Source organism: Acomys minous (assembly GCF_964271855.1).
Source record: "Acomys minous genome assembly, chromosome: 5".
Taxonomy (NCBI): Eukaryota; Metazoa; Chordata; class Mammalia; order Rodentia; family Muridae; genus Acomys; species Acomys minous.
The window spans coordinates 77,091,259-77,102,818 of NC_140494.1; the positions used below are offsets into that span (position 1 = coordinate 77,091,259).

General features: G+C 46.3%; 1 pseudogene across 1 annotated transcript; it reads right to left on the minus strand.

Annotated features, from left to right (window-relative positions):
• Positions 1-9,432: 9,432 nt before the first annotated feature.
• On the minus strand, positions 9,433-10,463 carry LOC311597464 (glyceraldehyde-3-phosphate dehydrogenase-like; annotated as a pseudogene). The gene has a single exon. The product of its transcript is annotated as a glyceraldehyde-3-phosphate dehydrogenase-like (transcript).
• Positions 10,464-11,560: the final 1,097 nt, after the last annotated feature.

The following is an 11,560-nucleotide window of genomic DNA, read 5'->3' on the forward strand; positions in this document are numbered from 1 at the left end:
AATACTGCATTTTACTTTTATCTGCAATTGCTAGACTTTACAGATACATCAGCTCACGTAGGCGTTGATAACATGAAGTAGAAGTGACACTAGAGAGGAGAGGCCTAATAGGAGGAAAGTGGCAAAAAGAGGAGTCATACAGTAGGGGAGGAACATTGGGAAAGTACATTCTTTACTTCCTACCACTGTACGGGCTCCATCCTAGAACTTGGGTCATCAAGCTTGGAGGCATGTGCCCTTCCTCACTGGGCCTTCTAGCTGGCTTAGAACACCAGTTTTCACCTCTGAAAACAGGGACAATGATGCTTCCCTCAGAGTTCTCCAGTGAGTACGACTGAGATACTATACGCAAATCACTTAGGAGCCACGGGCAACACCGTACAAATGGACCTTTTAGTGTTTTCGCCCAAAGCCAGCAGGGGAAAGTATCCAAAATTCATTGCATGGACCTGCAAATCATTTGTGTGTATTTACTGTAGCCCACACAGCCATAGTTACCAAGAGAGACCAGCACATTAGGACAAGTCTCGCTGCAAAGCTTTAGGATTGAGGCCAAGGAAACCCAAACCATCCAGGAAGAAACACTAGATAATCAGAGAGATGTGGGTAGCGGTTAAGTGTGCTTCCAGACTCCAGAGGAAAGTCCTGGAGAAGCATTCTGAGAGGCGTGGGTCTCAGATCACAAGCCTCCTGAAATACTTGCTTGTGAAGTGAAGGGTGGTAAGAAAACCTGGGTCCTCATGGAAAGGAAGTCTTGATTGGCTCCCGGTGTCTGAGGCGAGTTTGAAGGGACAGCACGATGCACCAGGCTGCCTCATGGGCTGGAGAGGAAAGCCAACTATTCTTAGCTCTCCCTTTCAGAAACTTGCTTCTTATTTATTTATTTATTTATTGGGTTTTTACTTTCAGTTCCCTCAGACTCTGCCTTACAAATCACTTCAATCTCTGACAGGCTGGTGGAACAAGGCTTCGCTGCATTCTAGAAGTTTGGCAAGCTCACACTCCCAGCTCTCACAGGGTACAAAGGGTGAGCATCCTGCCTGCTGGAGAGTGGGAGCCAAGAGTTTGTCAGCAGCCTCTTGGGAGGCTCCCTTATAGAGTGTCTGACTATCCCAGCCCTAAATCTATCACGTCCTGAAAGGGAAGGGATGGGCAGAAAGTCACCATTCTCAAGAACTGTCCCTGAGGCCAGTCACGCAAAGATAAGAAGCTGGGTTATCTAAAAGGTGGTGCTAACTCTCGTGGTGGTGGACCTGGAACTTGAAACAGGCTGGCATCTTTGAACGCCATCCCATATTAGTTACTTGGCTGTTGCTGTGATAAAACATCATGGCAAGGCAACTTATGGAAAGTTGATTCGGGCTTAGGATTCCAGAGGGACAAGACTCTATCCTGTTTCATCCAAACAGCCTGTCAGAGAAGGACGTGATTTATAAGCCAGAGTCTGGGTGAACTAAAAAAAGGAAAAATAAGTAAATAAAAGAAAGCCTGCAGTAGGGGAGGTCAAGAATAGCTTTCTTTCCTCACAGGCCCATGGTGCTCTGAGGCAGGCTTAACAAATAGATAGGTTTGTCACATGGCCCCTTCCAGGGTCACTGCAGACACTGATAACAGGGTGAGGAGAAGTATGGCAGAGGGAGACACGGTGGTGCGAGGGGGATGCCGAGGGCCCACGCCCTTTACCTTAACCAGGAAGCAGAGAGAGCCAAGGGGTAGTGGGTGAAACCCTTTGTTCTCAAATACCAGTGACGCACTCTTCCTTCAGCAAGGCTGGCCATCAGCCTCTGCAGACAGCACCGCCGGCTGGGGACCGAGTGAGTGTTCAGATGCCGAAGATTATGAAAGACATTTCTCACTCAAGCCGTTAGGCCTCGTGAATCATGATGCGTGATGGAAAAGCCTTCATAAGGAGGGCCAAACCACCACACTTCTCACTGACTGGGACTTCAAAAGGTTAATCCTCACTGAACCGAAGCAAAAAAGAAGAAAGAAAAAAAAGGAGGAATGTGAATCAGTGTTCTCAAAAATGTCTGGGGGATTTTTACATTTTAATATCTTTCTAAAAGACATTCACGTTCCACGAGAAAGACTTGGCATACGCTCTGAGAAAGCTGGGCAGAAAATCAGGTCACGGACCTTGCAGTATGACTTTGCTAAGTAAGAGCTGATATTAATCCGCACAGGCAAGCACGGCCTGGAGGGTCTGTGACACACTGGTAGCCGAGAGGGTGCTGCTTCCTGCCAGACAGCAACCAGTGAACAATTTCTCCCAGAAACTACTGGAATCTCCCAAGATGCACTGCTACAGGAGACTAGCCCCAAGCAAACCCATGAGAAGCCACGGTGTGTCTACGTATGTGTGTGTGCATGTCTCTGTGTCTGTGTAGAAAGTTCCTGACCACTGGGCTTGGTTCAGGGACATGTGCAAACAAATCTGGATTAAGACCTGTACAATGCTGGGAGTTTGGCTGTGTTAATGGAGAAATGACTCCAGAAATCACAACACCAGTAAATAATTCACTGGAGTAGTGTGGGGCCCCAGAGGGACTCCCATTTGAGACCGCTGAGGAACCCTGAGGCCCCAAAAGTGTCAAGGCTTCAGTTTCTTGTTAGCTTAGAATAGGCCTAAGTCCCCATTGCTCATAAATGAGCTTAGCAGTCGCTGGGAATACCACAGAAAATGGACAGCCAATCAGGGACAGCCTAGCCACCTGGCCTGAGGAAGATAAGATTGCTTAAGGTTAGTCTGGAAATATCTTGTCTTATAGAGCGCTAACTAAGGTTGTCCACACCTTTTCGGTCTGTCCGCACTTTTTCAGTTTGAATGCTCCAATTGTGTTAAAGGTCACCAATCCCTCCCTTGGAATTCCTCTGAATGCTTTTAAAAAGAGCCTGCGGGCTCACCTTGAGGTCGCCATTTTGTCTAACTGGTGATCCCTGCCTGCTGGACTTCTGCAGAAATAAAAGATCTTTGCTGCTTGCATATTATTCAAGTCTGAGATCGTTCCTTCAGTGTGTCCTGGACCCCAACAGTAGGTGAATGGAAAAGTGTTCGCCTGGAGCTGTTCTGCACTGTATTTGTCACCACTAGCACAACCAGCCTGAGCCTAGCCGGGTATTGAGGAGAGCAGAGCCGTGTGACGGAGAAAGAAAAGATACACTTTGAGCCCCCGCGCCGTGCTGTGTGTGAAGCTGCTTTACATTCTCGTTTGTCAGCAACATGAAGTGACAAATCCCTTTTCCAACTAAACATGTTACTACGGATGATGTGGCTTTGGAGCCTTAGCTCCTGCCACCCTGTCCCGCTGAGTCCTAGAGCCTCAGAAAGTTTCTTATCTGGACTTGACCCAAGGACTGGAGTCTTTTTTTTAAAAAAGGGCAGTTACTCAAATAGGAACTATTAGGCTGCCGTGCATGCCTCCAAATACCTTTAACCACTTTGATTTCCTACTCTGAATCTTTCACTTAATATATCTTTGTTGGGAACATTCTGGCATCTTATTATATATGAGATGAGGCCGATTTTGTGCGTCTATTTGTTCACTGCGGGTCTAAGCCACTAGTCCTTACTTCACCCATTCTAATTTCCTTGTCCTGTTTAAAACATTATCGTACCCGCTGGAATACAGGGAACTGGCTGCTGTCAGGACCCACGTGCCCAAATGACACCATAGAGGAAAACAGCAGCTTTTGGCCAATCAATCTGGTCCCTTCCAGCTGCTGCCATATAAACCCAGCCCCCACAGTGAACAATCAGCCAGTCAGGACTGCTTTCATTTGCATGGCAGGAATTTCATGGTGGGCACCCCAACCCAAATGGGTAGCTCTCAACTAAAAGTCACCCATTGTGCCAGGCAGGAAGTGCCCCTGCTACTTCCTGTTCCCTCAGCTTTCTTGTAGTGTGAATGAAAAACCTGGCCTTTTCTACTCTGCCCTGACATGTGCCACACTACTCACCGTTGCAGACTTATTTGCACAGTGTAAACAGGGTTAAACTTCAACAACAGCAACAGTTTAGTAGGCCTGTCATGCTAGTCCACCACAGTCTGGTTTCTGCCTACACTTCCAGTGTGCAAACACAGTTCTATCACATGGAAACCTCTCTAAGCCCTCCTGAGCTTGCTCCCCCTCCCCCCCCCCCCCCGCCCCATCATGGCACTTCTGATACTGACCCTTTCTTTGCCCAGAATGCCCTTCTAGCCCTCTTCAAACCCAGATCAAAGCCGCTTCACCCACCCATCCTTCTCAGCCTAGGCCAGCTTCTTTTTGAATAGCTGAAGAAAGTGTGGGCAAAAGTTACTCTTTTACCATCTTGTACTGGCTAATTGTTTGTGCGGACAGGGCAGGGATTCCCAACCTGTGAGTTGCGACCCTTTCCCAGGGTCACAGATCAGATATCCTACATATTAGGTATTTACATTCTAGTTCATAACAGGAGCCAAGTTACAGTCATGAAGTAGCAACAAAAATGCTTCTGTGGTTGGGGTCACCACAACATGAGGAGCTGCATTAAAGGGTCTCCCATTATAGCTTAGACTGGTCTAGCACTCGCTGTGTAGCCCAGGCTGGCCTCAATCTCCTAATGTTCTTCCTGCCTCTTAAGTGCAGGGATCATAGTTTTGAGCTGTGCCCATCTGGATATGTGCTTTCTTTTTATTTAATTGCACCCCTAACTAGATTTAATCCAAACCTCCTACACAAAAGTGGTCCTGAACAATTGTTTGCTAATACTTTCTTTTCATTCCAACCGATCGGTTTTCACCGGATAATGCTGAAGTCGTAAGTAAATTTAAAAAGAGAGCCTGCCTTCCCAGCCCCACAGCCCTACCCCAGCCCCCAGCCACCCCCCTGAAAGGCCACACAGCTTGTGTTCAGTCCTGTCTCCTGCTTTTGGATTTGAAATTAAAAACATATGTTGATTTGCAAGACAGCCATTTTTTTCCTTGTTCTTTTATTCTCCTACTTCTGAATAAACCTTTAAAACCTTGCTATGTCAAGAAACAGCAATGAAAATGCCAAGAAATTGTAATACTGCCTTTAGCAACACACATGTACACAGAGACACACACAGAGTCACTCACACATACATACATACATACATACATACACAGAGACACACTTACACACAATACACACTCATAAGCACATACACACAGAGAGACACCCACACTCACACAGACTCACAGAGACACATGCTAATACACATACACACTCACACACACATACACACTCACATACACACATAAACACAGAGATACACATATACAGGCTCACACATTCATACACATACATGCCCAATACACAGTCACATATATGCGCGCACACACACACACACACACACATGCACACACATACACACACAGAGCACTGCTGGTACACTTACGAATAACCAACTTGAGGAATTGAAGTCTAATTTTAGATTTGGATTTTTCCCTCAAGTCATAATAAGAAAAAAACACAAACATTCACTGAACCCCTGGTGCACAAAACCTCTTAGTCATAGCCACCAGGCACTTTCAAAAACCAATTTTCTAGAGAAAAGATTCTGATTCATATAGCTCATGAAATCATGAATCCCGCCTCCCCGATGAATAGAAGTGATTGAAAAGGGCACCACCGGGCCATCAGAAGTAGGAGCTGGGCCTGATCTGCTGTTTTCCAGCACATTCCCTACCCAATGGCATCCTACCATGTGAAAGGGTCCTCCTCAGGCCCTAAGCCAGAAAAGAGTGCCGAGCAGCTTCCATACCCAGCCATACCGATCTCATGACATCCCATAATCATCACGGCAGTCAGTTCATTGTGGAGTGAAATTTTGATCTCATTTGGCTAATTCCCCATGGGCACTGATGGTGTGTCCATAGATGACATCACTCTGGCTTTCTAGACACTGTTGACATCAGCTCAGTTCTCAGTGCAGACAACAGAGTGGGCCTGCGAGGCCGGTTCTTGGTTATCTTGCTCTGTGTGGGAGAAGTTTCTGTCCTCTAAGCAATGCTGCCTCCTTCAGAGTCTCTTGCAGGATGGAAATCTCTTGGCCCTGGTCTCTGTCTCCTCTTTTCTCCACAGATTCATTCAGAAGCTGCCTGCGCTTCAGATGTGTGGTATTTGCTCTTTATTTTTCCTTCCCTCCCTCCTTCCTTAACTGTAGTTACTGGGGCTTTGGTGAAGAGAGATCTCCGTTTTGAGTCAAGAGCTAGTCCAAATCTCAGATTTTTGTGAGCCTCCCTTTGGCTTCAGTGCTTTGGAAGTCCGTGTGTGTGTGTGTGTGTGTGTGTGTGTGCGCGCGCGCCCCACCCCCATGTCTGGTGCTATGTATTCTAGCTAATTACTGGCCCCAAGATCTAGTTGCCAGTAAGGTGAGCACTTCCTCACATACACCTGTGGGCTACCCTGCTCTACCTAATTTAAAGTTGATTGGTTGATAAAGATGCTGAAGCCTGTGACTGGGCAGAAGAGAGGTAGGCGGAGCCTAGGTTCCTGAGCTTGGGGTCTCAGAGGAACCACGAGGCTGGGAGGAGGAATGAAGAAGCAGAAGCTGTAGCCGGAAGAGAGGAAGGCAGAGAGGAAGAAGAAGCTACAGGGCAGTGAGGACCGTGAGAACACTGCCAGTTGGCCATGGGGACAGACTGACCAAACAGAAGCAGCCCTGGCAGGAACTATTATGACAAGTAACTTGGGGTAGGCAGCTGGGAAATAGCAAAATAGCTTAGAGGGTTGATACTTGCCCAGTTCCTGTGCTTTAAAGCTTTTATAAATCCAAGAAGTCTCTGTCTTGATTACTTGGGAACTAGCCAGGGTAGAGAAACCCCTGAGAGTCAAATATCCTATTCCACAACACCCTGTCTCCTCTCAGTCTTTAGAAACGGATTGATTCTCTCTGTATCTGTTCTGCACCGTGAACTTAGCTTCATTCCCAGGCCTGGGGAAACAGGCTCACTGTGACATCACTGCAAAGCTGCAAGCTGTGTGTAGCAGAGTCAATCCTGAACATAAATTGGAAAGGAAGCAACGCAGAAGAATGCAAAGCCATGGATAAGTAGGCTGTGCCTGTCCTGGACAGTGTGTCCTAGCTTTTAAACATCCCTTCATCAAATGCTCCCCAAAGCATGTTTTGCAATCACGGCTTCCCAGAGCTGTGTAGGGGAACTTCATCAGTGATTCAGTCTGCAGAACTTTCTTTTCCCCACCATATTTGACCCATCCTAACTCCTCTACCCATGAGGCTTCGAGATCTCTTTGGGTTTTGGAATTAGAGCTGATTTGGTTTCTAAAATAGCTCCAGAACATTCCCTAATGTACTCGTGTGCGGAGCAGGGAGAAGCCATTTCATTTTCAGGCTGCCATCCTGTTTTAATGAAGATTTTGTGAAAATAGGTACCCAGCCCAAGTAACTTCCCAGTAGAATTTTTATGATAGGAAAAGCTGGGGAAATATTTCTTAGAGTTAGGTACAACCCTGTGGTACCGGAATAATCTTAATGCAGAGATTTCACCCGTGCTCTCAGAAGTGTGTTTTCAGTTTTCTTTTTTTCTCCCCTTGGCTAAGTGTGATTCTGATCTGTCACATGCCCATACAAATTCTGGCCTACTAACTATGTGCTAAGGGGTTTTCAGAAAGTAGCTGTCCATAGGATCTTCATCTATAGAAGCATTACATCAACACTTCTTATCCTGAGGTGTGTGTGTGTGTGTGTGTGTTTACATGACTGGTGTATGTGCATGTATGTGTATATGTGTAGTGGAACATGTATGTAAGACATCAGAGGGCAATGTTAGGTGTTTTCCTCGATTGCTTTCTACAATAGTTTTGGATACACCGTCTCTCACCAAACCTGGATCTTCCACATTTAGCTAGATGACATTCCATCATGGCAAGGAATCTGCCTATCTACCTCAGCACCGAGGTTACAGATGCATGAGGCCACATCTGGCTTTTACATGGACGCTAGGGATCTGTCAGGTACCAGCTCCCTGGCTTCATCTTGAGTTTTGAATGAGGATTAAACCAGCCAATTGAATTAGTACATCTAATACATTATATAATATATTTAAGTATGAAATTCTGAATTTTTGAAAATCTATTTGTACAAAAACTTTATTTTACCCACAGTGACTAATTTATATGGCTGCATTTTAGAAGGGAAGTTGGATAGCTGACACAAAAGTCTGGTTTCTTTCCTGATGTGAAACAGTGTCTTTGGCTGGGCAAATGGTAATTTTAGGGAGTCTATATAACAACCCTGTTTGACATAGCATGGTACATTTTGTTTAGTGGCTTGTTGTAAATATTCACAAGAACTGTCAAAGAAGTTAACTTGGCAGTTATGGGGAACATTTGTAGCTGAGAGGAGCTCACTCGGGATTTATGAAAAGGGAACCTCGCCCCATGCTCGCTGCTGCCATTAAAACACGTCTGTTTGACCCGAATGACAGAAGTAGGGCCCTGGGGAGCTCTGAAGGGAAATTAGGAAAAGCTGCATTCTGGTAATGTGGTTTTGGGGGGTGTGGTTTGGGTGTGAAAGGTACCCTTGCTCTGGTGATTTTGTGACTGTGTACACACCTGTGGCCAGAGCTGGGACAGCTGGTGACTGTAGACACAGAGGCACCATTGTAATCCTCTACATGAAAAGAGACCAGTCTCTACAGCAGAACGTACGTGTGAGCATTTCATTGACACCGAGATACTTGTGTTTCCTCGGTGGAGACCATCTCTCCCACCGCGGTAGGGGCACCCAGCACGGAGGACAGTGTGAGGCTTGAGCAGGGCCTTAGAGGGCTCTGCAGCATTTGTGTGAATGGAATGCCTTATTTTATTAATGAAATGCTCTTTGCCAGCCCAAGAAATGAGTCAGTGATTTCTAAAGCATGGTCTGGGTCACCTGCATGCTGGTTTGTTCTAAGAGACAGTAAGATGAGAAGTTCACAGAAATAGAAATTGTTTCTGTATTAGGGAATTGGGCTTTAAAAAGAAATAGTAACAGAAGATAGAGCATGGGTCACATGGTTTTGCATGATTGCTTCCTTTCTCTAAACTTAAAGTGACTCATCATATAGATTTACGAGGTCAGTGCCTACAACTAATGCTTGGTCCTTACTGGACTTAGAGAAAGTTCCTGTTGGTTGTGTCAACTTGCAGCCACCTGTCCTTGCATGGCTTGAAGAGGGCTGCCTAAATAGAGAACTTTCATTTGACTATTTATTTATTTATTTATTTATTTATTTATTTATTTAAGGTAGATGCTGTGAACTTTATTGATGGTATCAAGAAAGCAGGGCTCCCTGGGCCCGTCCCATTATTCTGGGGTCTGGGATGGAAACTATGATGGAAGATGCTCAGTGTCAAGGGCTGAGTTGGAACAGGGAGTCCTCAGCAGCCAAGGGCCTCTCTTTTGCTCTCGTGTCCTTGCTGGGGTGGGTGGTCCAGGGCTTCTTACTCGTTGTAGGCCATGTAGGCCCTGAGATCCACCACCCTGTTGCTGTAGCTGTATTCATGGTCATACCAGGAGATGAGCTTTACAAAGTTGTCATTGAGAGCAGTGCCAGCCCCAGCATCAAAGGTGGAAGAGTGAGAGTCACTGTTAAAGTCTCAGGAGACAACCTGGTCCTCATTGTAGCCCAAGATGCCCTTTAGTGGACCCTTAGATGTCTGTTTTACCACCTTTTTGATGTCATCATACGTGGCAGGTTTCTCCAGTCTGCATGTCAGATCCACGATAGACACATTAGGGGTAGGAACATGGAAGGCCATGCCAGTGAGCTTCCTGTTCAGCTCTGGGATGACCTTGCCCACAGCCTTGGCAGCACCAGCGGATGCAGGAATGATGTTCTGGGCAGCCCCACGGCCATCATGGCACAGGTTTCCAGAGGGTCTATCCACAGCCTTCGGAGTAGCAGTGATGGCATGGACTGTGGTCATGAGTCCTTCCATGATGCCAAAGTTGGCATGGGTGACCTTGGCCAGGGGCGCTCAGCAGTTGGTGGTGCAGGAAGCATTGCTGACAATTTTGAGTGAGTTGTCATACTTCTCCTGGTTCACACCCATCACAAACATGGGGGCATCGGCAGAAGGGGCAGAGATGATGACCCTTTTGGCTCCACCCTTCAAGTGGGTGGGGCCCGGACTTCTCCATGGTGGAGAAGACACCAGTGGACTCCACAACATACTCAGCACCAGCATCATCCCATTTGATGTTAGCGGGATCTCGCTCCTGGAAGATGATGATGGGCTTCCTGTTGATGACAAGCTTCCTGTTCTCAGCCTTGACGGTGCAGTTGAACTTGCCATGGATAGAGTCATACTGGAACGTGTAGACCATGTAGTGGATGCCAAAATCTCCACTTTGCCCAATAAGAAGCAAGCCCTGGTATCCAGGTGCCCAATACGGCCAAATCCATTTACTCCGACCTTCACCAGCATGTCAAGGGACCAGGCTGGCGCTGTGGGAGAGATGCTGCTGCCTCTGGAACAGGCAGGAGCAGAGGGCCGAGAACTTTCATTTTAAAGACAAGAATTTAGATAAAAATACCTTGGTCATAGTCAAACACAGAGTAAAAGGAGGTAGGACTTTCCAATCCCAGCATGGGAAACAGACAAAACACACAAAGGAGCTCAAAGAAATGAGAGCAAAATCCCCATTATAAGCAGCTGCTTCATGCTTGTTCCTTTTTGCTAAAACCACCCCCATTTTCTCCACTCTCTAGTCTTTCTAGCTATAAAGTAAACAAATTCAGCTGTAAAAGAGCCAACATGTAGGCACAGTAAATATTGTTAGCACTAAGACATGCTTGAAATTTGTTTAGAGTAGACCATAAGTATACACACATATACACATATGTATGTGCACACACACATTAAATAGATCAGTGGTTCTCAGCTCCTTTGGGCATCAAATGACCTTTTCACAGGGGTCACCTAAGACCATCCTACATATCAAATTCTTACATTATGAAGTGGCAACAAAAAGAGTTTTATGGTTGGGGTCGCCACAAGATGGGGAACTGTATCAAAGGACTGCAGCATTAGGAAGGGTGAGCACCACAGGGCTAGACAATCATACATGAGGGGCGCAGATGACTTAGCAAGGCTGCTGGTGATGAACATTTCACATGGCCAGTTCTCGATCATTAAAGCTAGAGGGGGCAATGATGCTTCTAGAAGTAGATAACAAAAGCATCTTTCGGGGGAGAGGTGAGACTCCCCACTCTGATTGCCCTAGACCTTTTAGGGAACATGGAGCTGTTCCTTGGAATATAAACTTGTGAATCTACAAGAAGGTGATGTTGAAGCAGGAACGGACCCTGTTCACAGTGGACTGTTCTGTGTTACCGTGGAAACCAGGGGAAAGGCACCTGGGTTTGGCTGAAGAGCCACGCTGTCATACGCAGAGCAGCACACTTGTGAGGACTCATGGGAAGAAGCCTGGGTTTCTGGAGTGTATTCCCTCTGAATTCATGGCCTAATATACAAAAAGAAATAGGGGGCCTAGGTGGGCAAGAGGAGAGGACTTGCTTCCTTATACTTAAAAAATAAAAAAAAAATATATAATATTAGCAGGGCT